Below are 11,706 nucleotides of genomic sequence, written 5' to 3' on the forward strand. Positions count from 1 at the left end.
CTTGTCCTAAGAAAGAATTTAGCAACAATGAGAGCCACCAAATACTGGGAAACACTGACTTGCCGAGGAGTGAGCCCTTCATCTGTCAACCACTCATGCAGAAACACGATGAAACTTTGGTCATATTTAATAAAAGGAATTTCTGTAGTCTATAGAAGGGAGTTGAATTGTGGGATGTTTAAGGTCTCTTGCTACTTTAAAATCTTTGGTTTAAAAAAATTTAAAAATTAAAAAAATAAAATCTTTGGTTTTTATTCACCAAGGAAACCTTCCTTATCTCCTCCTGTCCTGATGGGAGTTAGCCTCCTTCTCTGTGCTCATGAAGCTATCCCTGTCATACTGATACCACATGTTGTGGTCATAGGTTGTATGGCTTCCTATTTAGACCGTTGTTTCTTTGAGGGCAGGATTGCCTTTTGTCTATATAGTCCATTGTCTAGTGCTGTGTTCAGCACAGAGTATTGGCATTCAGTAAATGATTGTCAAATGTTGAATAAATACATGAACGGAAATGATTTGGGTTTGACTATGAAATATGAGTCAAAGCAGTGAAAGCTGGGACACTCCAGTTTGCAGTTACCTTCAGCAGGAAAGTCTCATTCTTATAAATTGTGTGCTTTCTTTCTCTTTTCTTCCCTAATGCAGACTTATTTATCAGGAATATGAGAAAGTTGGAGCTTAATGGAATGAAATCATCTTATCTGAAAAGTCAGAACATGCTTTCAGGGTAGCAGAAAATCAAGAGACTTCAAAGTTGCATTAGATTTTTATTTAATTAATGAAAATTTAAAGGCATAAAAACACCAGTGGCTATTAAGAGTTCAGTAGCTAGAAACATACCAAGTTGCCTACAGAAAAAAAAAAAACAGTATAGAGTCAACTTTCACAGCTTTGGGGCAGTTGAGCATCATGTGATTGCACTCACATTCTTGGGAATCATTTGACATCGCAGGTGGTTCTCCCAAAAGATCCTGTTTCTCACCTATCCTTTGATATTATTTGCACACTGATTATAATGCCTACAGTTGTCAGGCCGCGTTAATGCAGACTTTTGGTGCAATGGACAGAGGGCTGAAATACATGGTTCTCTTGGTGGGGAATGGTCCAAACATAGCAGTGCCTGCAGTGCAGGGAGATGTTTCTTTTTACTAGTTTGCCTTCAAAAACATCATGTAATCCCACTCCCTCTGCCCCTTTTTTCTGTCTCTCTCTCAAACACATCAATAAAATCTTTAAAACAACAATAACAACATGGTGTAGAAGAGGTACAAATCAGATACCAGAACAGGTCCCATATGCAGCCATCATCCAGGTATGAAATTTACGGCTACATCCTTTCCTTAGATTTATGCTGGAGACAATGAGAAATTGCAATTGCTTGCAGAGAAGAGAGGGGCAATAGTATTCCTTATGTGGACAGGAGGCAGTACATTGCTTTCTAGCACATTTTGAATGGAGGAGCTATCTGCTGTCCCCTGGACACCCCAAGCAGCCCTGGACAATTCTTGGGGCCTCAGGTCAATGTGGTGCATGTTAATGAATGCTGTCTTAGAGATTACATGCTGCAAAGAAAATTATTACATCAGAAATGGGTAGTTGTGACTGTAATGGGAGTGATTATAAAGGAAGTAAATGAGGGACCTACTGCAAGTGTGAAGGTTCCTTATCTTAACAATATCATCATTGTAACCATGACTGAGAATGAAAATAAACATATACCAACATTAATATTAACACCGTTTTACCAGCCTGAATGGAAGCACATTCAGCTGTCATTTGATTAATTTTCATTAATAATAAAAGAAAAATCTTACATGTTTAAAATCCTTTCCTATATTTGCATTATCAGTGTTGACATTACGGATGGACCAATCTGCTCAGTCACATAATTCACCTTAAATTGCCCTATCATAAGAGACTGAAGAAAGGATTTTTGTGAAATATAGGGCTATGCATCTGTGTTGTGCATGTGTGTGCTCATGTGCATGTTTATATTTAAGGGATGGCATTAACCATATGAGACATGGTCTTAAAAGTTCAAATTTCAATGTGCAGAAGGTTGGATCAAGTGAAGAGCATAAATATTACAGTAGAAACTAAAGTCTTTAGCACACCTGTACTTGGTAGTTTCCACCTGAGTACCCCAAACAAGTGCACATGTTAACTGTACTTTCGGATTCCCTTTTACTTATATCTTTATTCTTCTCCCACCCCTGAGTCCATTTACTCAGAATCAAAGTGTGTACAGATGGTAAAAGGGGGAACCTGATCTAGTAAATATTTTTTTTTCTCTTCATACCTGTCTTCTACACTTTAGGGAGTTTCAGAAAGTAAGGGCTAGCGCACTTCTTATCAGCCATCAGGGATGCGCAGTTCAGTGAACTGATGAAGGTGAATTCTGAGAAGAGATTGGCTTCATATGGCCAAGGGATTTAAGCACGATGGGCTTCTTTCTCTGACAAAATTTCCAAGATAGTCACTAACATTCAACTTTGACCTCTGATTTTAAGTTCATTGAAAATTTGGCCTGAGGGGATGCCAGAGAGGGATCCACCCTGCACCTACATGCATACCTGAGGAAAGCAGGAAGTCTCTAGCTTTACCCCTGGAGGACAGAGCTCTGTGGGGAATAGAACAGAAGCAGATTTAAGAGTGTCCCAGTAAATGCTTACGTTAGACCTGTGTAATTCTCTCGTTTTGTCTCTATAGGTCTAAGATGGGCCAGCTCCATGTAGCCTTGCAGATTGCCCAGAGGGCTTGAAGACCCACCATGCACATTCCTTTATGAGGAAGGATACTGTAGAAACCTACGACGCATCACATTTTAAAACATTTCTTGGCAGAGGTTTTAAGTCAACACTCAAGAACTTAGCAGTGATGAAAAAGAAAAGCAACCCTGATGATCTCCAAAGTAGAGATAACCAGGAGAAACCACGATGAAGATTACCTTCCTGACATTTACACTGAGATTCAAGAGGCCTGAAAGGAGATTAGGACTCTCTCTATTAGATGGTCACGACCCTACCCTCAAGAGTTGACTCAAGCCCCACTCGGGGCAAACTCTCTGAAAGAGCAGGAGACAGAAAGGCGAAAGCAAAAACACCTGTTGGTAATTTTCCCTAAGCAACATTTTTGTCTTTCAAAAGACCAAAGCTAAGCTGAATTTTAGAGTCTTGTTGGAAACAGAGCAGGCCAGTAGCACCTTTAAACACTTCCCTGTTTTTGAAGCAGCCAAGGGAGGTAAAACCTGCAGAGAGCATGGAGAGGGCACGAGGAAGGCCCTGCAGAGGTGCTTCATTAACCCGATTAAGCAGGTGGATGGAGAGGGCCTCGCTGATAATTTACACCTTGCTAATGAAGCGTGTGACTCTTAATCTCCTCCAAACAAGATACACTCATGAAACTCTGGTGCAAGGAAAGGGGAAATTAATTAGGTGAAAAAACTATGAGATTATAGCAGAGGGATTCCTGCAAGGCAACTGTAACCTGGGTGGTTATTCATTTTAGCCTTTCTGAAATTAATGGCTGAGCTGTCAAGTAAACAAGTTGTGGCACCTTTTGGGCTTATAAAAAGTTCAAAAGCAGTGCCTCATTATGTGTCTGATTTTATATTTCATGGGATGTCTTAGAAAATCACAGTAATGGAAATGGTTGCCCCGATTTTTAGTAATTCTAATAGATTTGACCATAGCACAGCTATTTATTGGAAGAGTATATAAAGAAGATTCACTTATATGTTGCCTCTCATTTCAAAATGTTTACTTGCAAACTAATTCTTACACCTAATCCAAAATGTGAGGTGTTTTGCATCTGGAAGAGAAGCATTTTATTTCATGTTTCTTTCATTTTATTTTCCAGCTTTATTGAGATATAATTTACATATAACATTGTATAAGTTTAAAGGGTACAACAGTGTTGATATTGCACTTGTGTATTGTAAAATGATTATCACTTAGCATTAACTAGCATCTGTGTCATGTCACACACATAATTGCCATTCCTTTATTTGTGGTGAGAACATTTAAGATCTACTCTCTTAGCAACTTTCAAATATATAATATAGTATCATTAACTATAATCACCATGGTATACATTAAATTCCCACAACTTATTCATCTTACAACTAGAAGTTTGTACCATTTGACCAACTTTTCCCTATTTCCTTCACCCCTCGGCTCCTGGTTACCACTATTCTAGTCTCTTTTATAAAAGAGACATTTAAATGATTAGAGTTATTACATGAATGGTATTATTAAGTTAGTAAAATAAATGTAATGACAGTAGCTAATATTTATTAAGTATTGGTATGTATCAAATACTAACTAAGCACTTTCAAGTCACTAAATCATTAGTCCATCATAGCAACTCTAGGAGGTAATCATTATTAGTCTGTTTGTCTATAGATGAATAAATTAAGGCCAAAGAAGTCATGTGAATTGTTTATATCATACCATGTGTCTTCTTGCTTACTTGTCAATGTAATAAACCAGATCTTAAAACCAGAAGTTAATTTAAATGGTGTTTATTTCACAGGACTTGTCATATTTTTGGTCAAGTATGGCAATGACGTAGACTTCTATACCACTCAGAGTTATTGAATACAATCCGAATACAGAGTTAAAAGAATACAATCTTCACAGGGAGCTAGATCTGGATTCAAATTTACTGTCATTTGGGATCCCTGGGTGGCGCAGCAGTTTGGCGCGATCCTGGAGACCCGGGATCGAATCCCACATCAGGCTCCCGGTGCATGGAGCCTGCTTCTCCCTCTGCCTGTGTCTCTGCCTCTCTCTCTCTCTCTGTGACTATCATAAATAAATAAAAATTAAAAAAATTCAAATTTACTGTCATTTGCTGTGATCTTTGGCAAGTTACATAATTTCTTTAAGTCTTGGTTCCTTCATCTGCAAAATGAGGGTAGTGATTTCTCCCTTGTCAGATGGAAATGAGTCTTTTTTTTTAAAGATTTTTATTTTTTTATTCATGAGAGAGACAGAGACATCGACAGAGGGAGAAGCAGGCTCCCTGTGGGGAGCCTGATGCAGGATCCTATCCTAATACCCTGGGATCGCGCCCTGAGCCAAAGGCAGACGCTCAACCACTGAGCCACCCAGGTGCCCTGGAAGTCTTATCTAAGATATTACCTGTGATACATTCTGCACACAGTTAGGGTTCATATGTGTTGCTCTTTCTACACTTTGCCTTTTTGAGTCTGTACCAGATTCGTTGTTCTAACTCAAAGCTGTAATTACTTAAAAGACATACAAACCATTTTAGAAACAGCTTTTATTCTCTGCCATATCTAAACCAAAATCCTTGTTCCAAGGCCTCACAGAGCTAAGGTTTCTGGGCTCTTTTCTCTGGACAGTGGAAATCCCATAGATTTGGGATTTTACATTCTAAATGTTAAATGGCAGATTACAGAAGAGCAAGACTAGAGACGGGGAGATGAAGTAGAAGTCAGTTGCTAAAGTTCAGCTGAGAGGTGATGAGTGTGCCTTTAGGGTTTAGAGCTGTGGCTGTGGGGGTGGCAGGAGGGCAGAAAATAGCAAGTGATCACTAAAATGGGGTGATACATAGGTGAGGCCAAATAAATAATTGTTGAATAAAAGAGTGGCATACATGCTTTTTTGTTTTATTTTTGTTGTTGTCTGGTTGCAATTTCTTAGCCCTTTAAAATTTTTAATTCTAACTCTAGTCTTTTTTTTTTTAAGATTTTACTTATTTATTTATGAGAGAGACACACAGAGAGAGGCAGAGACATATGCAGAGGGAAAAGTAGGTCCCCCACAAGGAGCCCAATGTGGGACTCCATCCCAGGACCCCAGGGTCAGGCCCTGAGCCAAAGGCAGACACTCAACCACTGAGCCACCCAGTCATCCCTAACTGGAAGTCATTTTCTTAACCCCTTTTCTCTGCCTCATCTCTGTTTCCCCTCAACCCTGTATTTCCTTTGTTTGGTCTCTATCTTTAATGGAAGAGACTTTCCTCAAAAAAAATGGAGTGATCCTGACATGTCCATTCCTATTCAAACTTGAGGTACTAAAAAACAGTTGGAAACTCTGTGTGCATGGGCCAAGTTTTGTTGACTATTGGAGTTCACTGTAGGATAACTGGGCATGACCTGGTTTTTATATTTGAGGACCCTAAGTTCTCAGTATTTTTCACCAGAGAAAAATTCAGTTTCACCAGCGAAGAATTTTCTACTTTCAGATATTCAGCTGGTATACACTAGTGCAGCCATACTGGTGGTTAAAATATTGAAACTCTTGTTACTGGTGATATATAGCCACTGCCCTGAGCTCCCAGACTGCCCCTTACTTTAGCCACCCTGACCCTTCTAAACCCCTCCGGCCCCACACAACTAGCAATTATTGGGTCGAAGCCTACAAGACCTTACCTCGATCCTAAAGCCAATGTTCATTCCAGTTGGTTGGCATCTGTGCTATACTGACTATTTTAATATACTAAGAATAAGGCATATACCTGCATTCTGGGAGAGCAGGAAAGGGACTGGGTGGTCCTGTTTCAGCATGCAAGCTGCCAGTCATCTCCTCTGTCTCTTGGTGTCTCATTGCCCCCCTGTCCTCTTCCTTGCTTTGTGAGCCCATGGCTGTGGCCAGAGCCCCCCAGTTCTGTTTCTTCAGAGAAGCACCATCCTATCTTCTCCTGGTCTTAGGGAGGGCCAGTGTGAGCAGCCACACGCAGGACTGTATTCTTTAGTGTAAAAGCCCCACCATTAATTCACTCTTTCATAATATCTGGAGCTTCTAAATCCTGACCCCTTCTTGGGTTCTGTGGCAAATACCCACTTGCTTTTGTTTCATTTTGCTGTTGGCCTTTCCCTTCTGCAAGTGCCGAGGATTGTACTTTCCCTGCTTTGCTGAGTCACTTACTACCGGGCCATCTGCTTCCCATCTTCCCAACTTTTGCGGACATCTTGGCACTAGCTTCTCATGGATATTGATGAATCCTGGGGCTCTCTTCCAGTCACTTTGAGCTGTCTGAAAGAAAAATGTTACATTAATTAGTCGAGACTCAATAGTTTTTGTGGCAAAGAAACTCCATCAAACTGGTTTATGCAAAAGTGGGAAGAATATTTCAGAATCCAAGGGTTTTCTTTCAGACTCAAGGGCATACATGCTGGGGGCATTTGGGGACCTAAAGTACAAAGCCTCTGGGTTTTCTGTTGTTCTTTCTTTTCTGGGTATTTTTCCTTAATCTATTTCTTGCTTGCTTTCTCTTTGACCAGCTCTATCTTTGTGGTCCATGTGGTGGACAGTGGCGTATCAGCTCTGATACCAAGTCCTAGTGGAATTTGCTGTCTCTCTGACCCGGTTCTAGAATCTGAGGAAGAAAGTATTCAGCCCAGCTTGAGATCGGTGACTGCCTCCCACCCCAATCCAATCAAAGAAGATCCAGGGGGTCATGGTGTGCAAGCCATGGCCATGTTGATAGGCAAAGGTGGGTACAACCGAACCGAGGGAGCCATAGTGAGCTATGCAGGCACACCAATGGGTATCCACTACAGCACATGGGGAAGTCAAATCTTTACTCCTCTCATTCCCCTTACACTTCCATTCCTCTACCTTTTGGGGGGCAGGGGAGAGGTAGGTTGGTTGGGAAACACAGCATATGACCACTTGGGAGAATTGCTGCAGCTACGATGGGAGAACAGAGCTGGAACCCAGTCAGCTGCAGCAAGGGCCGAGCTCATTTAGGCCTTTTGCCACCTGGCTGTGGCACTGTCTTCAGAGAGGAGCAGCCTGTGTTCCTGGTGTCTCTCTGCTGGAGGGCTCCGGTCTGCTGCCCAGGGAGCCTGGGTCAGCTGCTTTTCACATCCTGTGGCCAAGACCTCACATAATTTGCCTTTTTTACTTCCCCTATTTTCAAAGGGAAATATTGGCCAAGATCTGCTTGGGGAGTTTTTCAAATAAATACGTCAATGCGTACCTCATGGCCTATGTACCAAGTTCCTCTGAATATTACATGCCGAGGAAAAAGTTCATGAGTTGGAGACCCATTTCCCAAGCGACAGAATTCATGTTTTCTAATGAAATATTTATTGAATGCAAGAGAAAGCAAGCACATGTGCTGCTTATGCTAATCAGCATTTGATAAGTAGAATGCAATTTTCCCTTCAATCAACCTAGTGCCCATCATGTTCAATTAGTAATGCACTGATGACAGTCCATGCAGGGCTAGCAGGAGAGGAGCAGCAAATGCTATTCAAGGATCTACAACCATGGGTTCGACACCACCCAATGCCAGGCAAATGACTTCGGAATTAAAAGCAGCAGAACTTACTGATCTATAATTCATTTCCAGTCCCTTCTATAGATATAGGGGTCATATTACATGTATCATGAAACTCCTTTGGAAACAAAGTCCTTTTGAAATGAAGTTATAGAGTATTTATATAGTGAGCAGCTTCATGATAATAGCTTTGAGTCACTGAAATGGAAAGCACATTTTGTTTTTATTTTTTTTAAAGATTTATTTATTTATTTATCATAGACAGAGAGAGAGGCAGAGACACAGGAGGAGGGAGAAGCAGGCTCCATGCCGGGAGCCTGACGTGGGACTCGATCCCGGGACTCCAGGATGGCGCCCTGGGCCAAAGGCAGGCGCTAAACCGCTGAGCCACCCAGGGATCCCGGAAAGTACATTTTGAATGACACTTCATCTAAACAGGGATGCTAAGAGCAAAATTAGGAATAAAGCAAATAGAGATGGATGCTTTTATTTATTTTTTTTGATGCCTTTATTTTTTATTCTAATGTTTTGGGACTTTAGAATGGTCCCTGGTACAAATCTGTGGAATCTCCTGGAGTAAGGGCTGTCTGCATGTACAGGGACTAGCACTTAGTCACTTTCCCAAACGACTCTGTCACTGTCCTACTTACTGGTTTTCTCTGAAACTAGCCTTGAAGAACAGATACAAGTTTTGTTTTGTTTTTTAAGATTTATTTTATTTATTTGAGAGAGAAAGCAAGAGCAAGCACGCAGTGAGGGGAAGGTCAGAAGCAGAGGATCTTCAAGCAAGCTCCCTCTGAGTGGGGAGCCCAATATGGCTTGGTCCTACAACCCATGAGATCATGACCTGAGCGAAAACCAAGAGTCCAACGCTTAACTGACTGAGCCATCCAAGCGCCCCTCATGTTTTTTTCTTACTGATCTGCAGGAGTTCCTTGTGTAGTCTAGAAATTAATATCTCATTGGTTTTGTTTAAGATAGGTATCTTTTCCTTTTTTAACAAAAGATTTATTTATTTATTTGAGAGAGAGAGGGCACATGAGCAAGGGAGGGGCAGAGGAAGTGGGAGAAGCAGACTCCCCACTGAGCATGGAGCCCGATGCAGGGCTCCATTCCATGACCCATGAGATTAAGACCTGAGCTAGAACCAAGAACCACTGAACCATTTATGTGCCCTTCTTTTCTTTTTATGTCACCATTTGATAACTTGGTGGTTTCTTTCGTTGAATAAAAATTACTGCCTTTCTTATTTTTGGTCAACTCCATCCATTTTTCCTCATATGGTTTTGCCTTCAAATTAAAACAAACAAACAAACACAAACCAAACCAAAACAAAAACCTCAGGGCCTCCTGGGTGGCTCAGTGGTTGAGCGTCTGACTTCAGCTCAGGTCATGATCCTGGAGTTGCCAGATCGAGTCCCACATCGGGCTCCCTGCAAGGAGCCTGCTTCTCCTTCTGCCTATGTCTCTGCCTCTCTCTCTGTGTCTCTTGTGAATAAATAAAATAAAAAATCTAAAAAAGAAAAATCCTTCCTCACTCTAAGTTTACAAAGATATTCTTCAGCACTTTTCCTATATTAGTTTTCCAGTTTTATCTTCCACTTGATATCTCTAATTCTCTCTGAAGTTCATATTTTTAGGCTGGAGAGCAAGTTTTATTCTTTTTCAAATAGTTAATTGGTTTTCTAACTGTGAATCAGTCTAAATGACTGTCTTTTCTTCACTGAGTTTTGATGACATTTTCCGTATATACGAAATTCTTGTTATATAAGAGAAATATCATGTATTTATACATAATTGTATCCCATACATATTCATCTCTTCTGAATCATTGGACTATTCCTGTATCTACACTTCTTTTTGGAAAAATGACAATTATTGTGACCAAGACTTTATTGCATTCCTGAATATGTGGTAGAATGAATTGTGTTCCTTCCTCTTTTTTTTTTTTAAGATTTTATTTATTTATTCCTGAGAGACATGAAGAGAGAGAGAGAGAGAGGCACAGGCACAGGCAGAGGCAGACGGAGAGGCAGGCTCCATGCAGGGAGCCTGATGTGGGACTCGATCCAGGGTCTCCAGGATCACCTGGGCCTAAGGCAGGCGCCAAACTGCTGAGCCACCCGGGCTGTCCCTCCTTTTGGAATTCTAACCGGAATTCCAAGAAATAGATTCTGTTATCAGCTCTGTGCCACAACTGGGCTTCCAGGCTGTTCTGACGCTACCAGCTGCCTCCAGCTAGTGCTGGGCTGGCATTGCTAGCTTTTTGCCCTGCGGAGGGAAGGCTTGTGCCCAGGGCCTCTCGGGAGAAACAGGCGCACAGCAGGAGTGGGCTCCCTCCCCATTCGGTCCATGTCTGGGACACCTGCTCCTGTCTGCTTCCCCTTCCCCCCATTCCCTGTGCTTATAAGGTCTTTAAGCTCTGGATTCATGGGTCCCCCCCTCACACTGGCACATCTAGGGCTTGAGGTTTAATGCTGGAAGCTAATATCCTGAGTTGTTGGCCATCTTGTCGATGGACCAGAAATCTTTCACTACAGTGTTTCAAATACGTTTTCTTCTGCCCTGAAAAGCGAACACCACAACACCAATTCCTTATAGATTTTATTTTATTTTATTTTTAAAGATGTTCTTTATTTATTAAGACACACACACACACAGAGGCAGAGGGAGAAGCAGGCTCCATGCAGGGACCCCGACATGGGACTCGAACCTGGGTCTCCAGGATCACGCCCTGGGCTGAAGGTGGCACTGAACCAGTGAGCCCCCTGGGCCGCCCCTTATAGATTTTAAAGTAACTTCCTGTACAATAACTCTGTAAAGGAGGTAAGGCAGGTATTATCACAGGCTTCAGAAAAGCTCTGTGACTTCCCTAGAAGTATAATGTGAGGAGGAAACTAAGGTGGAACTAGAACTTCAAACTGCTACCTCCTGTGTCCAAAGAATCTCTACTGAAGTAGAAGACACAGGAGTCTGCGGTGGAGGTTCTAATCTCCTCGCTGCCATTATGTCAGCCTGTGTCCCTGGGATTCGCCTGGGGTCCTGAGCCTGTTTCCTCGTGTCTGGGATGGGTTAGGTGATCCCTAAAGCTCTTTCTAAAATTATGAGATCCTGAATACTCAGGGGAGGACCCAAGGCTGCTTTATGAGAATTTCAACCTTCTGCTTGTTCTTGTTCTTTTTCTGCTGAAAGTGCTAATGAAAAGTGAAGTGGCCAAAAAGCCAATAGCCTGCAGGGTTGCTGTGGTGCTATGTAATTAACAGGCTGCAAATACGGCTTCTGGATAAATCAAATGAGTTTTGTTGGGATAGTTGCTCTTTAACAATGGAAAGGGGATGATGTTCCTGATGTTTGAGTTTCTGTTCCTAAAAATTAAGCACTACTCTGGAGGGAAAAGGTGCCAAGAATCGCCAAGGAACTTTAGAAAACAAAGTCCAGAAACTGATGTGT

This window comes from Nyctereutes procyonoides, unplaced genomic scaffold (assembly GCF_905146905.1).
Source record: "Nyctereutes procyonoides isolate TBG_1078 unplaced genomic scaffold, NYPRO_anot_genome, whole genome shotgun sequence".
Taxonomy (NCBI): Eukaryota; Metazoa; Chordata; class Mammalia; order Carnivora; family Canidae; genus Nyctereutes; species Nyctereutes procyonoides.